The sequence below is a fragment of the Benincasa hispida genome, chromosome 11, assembly GCF_027475165.1.
Source record: "Benincasa hispida cultivar pf3 chromosome 11, pf3_genome.v1.1, whole genome shotgun sequence".
NCBI lineage: Eukaryota > Viridiplantae > Streptophyta > Magnoliopsida > Cucurbitales > Cucurbitaceae > Benincasa > Benincasa hispida.
The window spans coordinates 87,674,258-87,678,013 of record NC_143488.1 but is presented as its reverse complement, the minus strand read 5'-3'; positions in this window follow the sequence as shown (position 1 = coordinate 87,678,013).

Sequence of the window (3,756 nt, the reverse complement as noted above, 5' to 3'; positions counted from 1 at the left end):
CTTTAGAAATGGTTTCTGGATAGAACCGCTTGCCCCAATCGATTTTTCTCTTCAGTTGGCTCATTGGAACGGAACTCTAAGGTCTAAAATGAAGGGTCACGCTTATAAGAAATTCTTCAACAAGTTAATGATTTCTTGACCAAATCAATGGTGAATAATCGTTATAGGAATAAGAGTTATTCTTGTGTAATAATTGGTTGAGAAGTGTCTCAATTCAGGGAAGGGGTGACGGACCACCCTTCGGTGACTTTTGTTCTAAATCACTAAAGCATCATTGCAAAATGGAATAATGTTGGGTTTATTATTAGGTTTTGCTAAACTGATTGGAATAAAATGGATTTTTACATAAGTGTCTAAAATAAGTAATTTGTTTTGTATCAGCAAAAATAACTAATGAACCTTCTTAATGCTGAAACATTGACCGAATTCAATTACACAACTTGGAAAGAATCGATTAAAACTATGTTCATGGTTAACGACCTTAACTTTGTCTTGATTGAGGAATGTCCTTCAGTTCCAACCCTTGATGCAACACGAAATGTTCGTGATGCATACAAAAGGTGGACGAAGGCTAATTTTGTGGCTTGAGTTCACATTTTGGCAGCATACTTAATGTCTTGGCCAAAAGATTTGAGAGCATGGTCAATACACTTCAGATCATGCAATCAATGCAAGAGTTGTTTGAGTGAATGTCCTCACAATTCAAGCAGGATGTGGTTGATATAGACGAAACCAGTAAAGTTAGTTCCCTATTTGAACTCCGATCCATATTGAATATCAATGGACAAATAGAGGAGGCAAAAGTTGTTAACTCTAGCGAAATTTATCAAAGAGGTTTAACCTTGGAGGAAAAACTTGGAATTCATAATAAGAGTGTTCAAGTTGATCCCACTGCTATCCAAAATAGGAAGAGATCCAATGATAGTAAATCTGTTTCACTTGTCGTTGAGTCATGCTTAGTAGAGAATAATGATTCTAATTGGATAGTTGATTTAGGGGCTACTAATCACGTATGTTCTTCCTATCGGGGATTTAATTCCGAAAAGAATTGGAAGTTGTGGAGATGACTCTTCGAGTTGGTACTAATGAGACCATTTCAGGTATTGCCGTAGGTAGGCTTAGGTTACTTTTGAACAAGAAACAATATATATTATTAAATGACGTATATGTAGTTCCTAATATGAAAAGAAACTTAATCTAAGTTCCTTGTTTGATTGAGCAAATTTATTCTCTCTCATTCTCTAGAAGTAAAGCGTTTATTCTCTGTCATTCTCTAGAAGTAAAGTGTTTATTCTCTCTCATTCTCTGGAAGTAATGTCGGTTTGTCTAGTCAAACTAATCCATCTTAAGAGTTGAGATTGCCTCGACGTCGTGGGAAGGTTGTAAACCCACCTATTCTCTACGTGGGTTTAACAGAAACCCAAAACATCATTAATGATTATGTTGAGAATTCATTGTCTTACAAGAAGGAAAAAGAAGATATTGACAAAGATGAATGGATTAAGGCCATGGATCTAGAAATGGAGTCTATGTATTCCAATTCTATCTGGAAACTTGTAGACCAACCTGATAGGTAAAATCTATAGGTTGCAAGTGGATCTACAAGAGGAAAAGAGGTGTAGATGGAAAGGTGCAAACCTTCAAGGCTAGATTAGTAGCAAAAGGTTATACCCAAGTTGAGATGGTGGACTATGAAGAAACCTTCTCTCCTATTGTTATGATAACATTTGTTCAGATTCTCTTGTCTATTGTCACATATTATAACTATGAGATATGGAAAATGGACATCAAGACTGCCTTTTGGAATGGAAATCTTGAAGAGATAATCTATATGTCTCAACCAAAAGGATTCATAGTACAGGGTCAAAAGCAAAAAGTTTACAAGCTCAATGGTCCATCTATGGATTGAAACAAACATCTAGATCTTGGAACATGTGGTTTGATGTTGTGGTCGAAACCTATGGCTTTAATCAAAATGTTGATGAATCTTTTGTTTACAAGAAGATCATTGATGGTTCAGTAGTTTTCTTGGTGTTGTATGTAGATGATATCTTACTCATTCGGAATAATGTAGGTTTTCTAACCAAAATTAAGGAATGGTTAGCTGTTCAGTTCTAAATGAAAGATTTGGGTGAAGCTCAGTATGTTCTAGGGATCCAAACTATAAGGAATCATAAGAACAAAATGCTAGCCTTGTCTAAAAAATTGTATATTAACAAAATTCTTGTCAAGTATTCGATGTAGAATTTCCAGAAAGGTTTACTACCTTTTAGGCATGAAATTGTTTTGTCTAAGGAATAATGTGCTAAGGCACTTTAAGAGGTCAAGGAGATGAGACGAATTCCTTATGCATATGCAGTAAGTAGCCTTATGTATGTCATGTTGTGTACTAGGACCAATATCTGCCATGCAATGGGGAGTGGTCAGTAGATATCAATCCAATCCAATATCGTTCATGTGGAGACAGGTGCGTGGGGTATTCTATATAAAGAGTTTGTATAAGATTGAACTGCAAAATGAATAGTTTCTCTATATAACATCGTTGCTAGAAGAGACTTACATTTCACAAAGATGACCATAGGTGGCTTGACTTTAATCCTGAGTGAGTTGTGAACTTCTGTCTATGAGGGCAATCATTTGATTTGTATGGATGAGAGTGGCCTTATTACCCGACTCAACAAGCTTACCATATTGGGGACTTGTATGAGTAGGGAGCTAGGAACACAATTACACAAGATGAAATCTGCTCCTTTCCCGACCTTAGAGAAAGTAGATAAATTGTTCCCTTAATAGCTAATTCCGGGTCTTGAACATTGAGGCCTCAATCTTTCGCTGGCCTGAGAGGTGTTAGTTTATAGTTGGACTTTAAAATATTTGTTCATTAGAGGGATCAGTGGTATTTAAGGAGTTAGAAGTAAATATAGGGGTAAAACCTATGAAGCACGATACTTCATGTGAGACAAAGAATCAATATGAGACACGTATCAGATACTAATACTTTCAGATACTTCCAGATACGTATTTGACACGCGATTTGATGTATCTATACTTTTTAGATACGTATATGATATGCAATTTGACATATCTATTTCTATGCATACGTTTTTTTAAGAAAAAAGACAAGTAACTCATCTAATCTTTCCCAATCTAGAATTAGGCAACCTATTTAAAAATCTCACTACTTGAGTCCAAAACTAAAAGAAAAATAAATTAATAACGGTCCAAACCCTAGACTAGAATCATCTAATCTCCTCTTCACATTTGAGTCCCCACAAAGTCTACCAAAATATAAACCATTTCGATATCTTCAACAATAAATTCTTCGTTTATCTTCATACTTCTCCCTCTAATATTATTCTTCTTTGCAATATGAGTCACTTTTCTATTGCATTTTATTAAATACGGTACTTCAACATCTTAGATGTTGCTTTTTTTGTATTGTATTTCAGTATTTGTATTATATTTTATGCTATTGTTATTAACTTGTATGCTAAATTTATCTATATCCTAGATTTTTTCTAAAGAAAAAGAAATGTATCTTCAGCGTATCAATATCCTCGTTTTTTAGAAATATATATATTAAAAAAATATAAAAAAAATGACGCATCCTTAGACGTATCCGTATCTTAGTTTTATAAAAATTGACGAATCATCGTATCCGATCGTATCCGTATCGTGTAGCCGTATTCGTGTCTGTGCTTCATGGGATAAAACGGGATTTTGACCTAGTTATGAGCAATTTGTGAAGGGTCGACT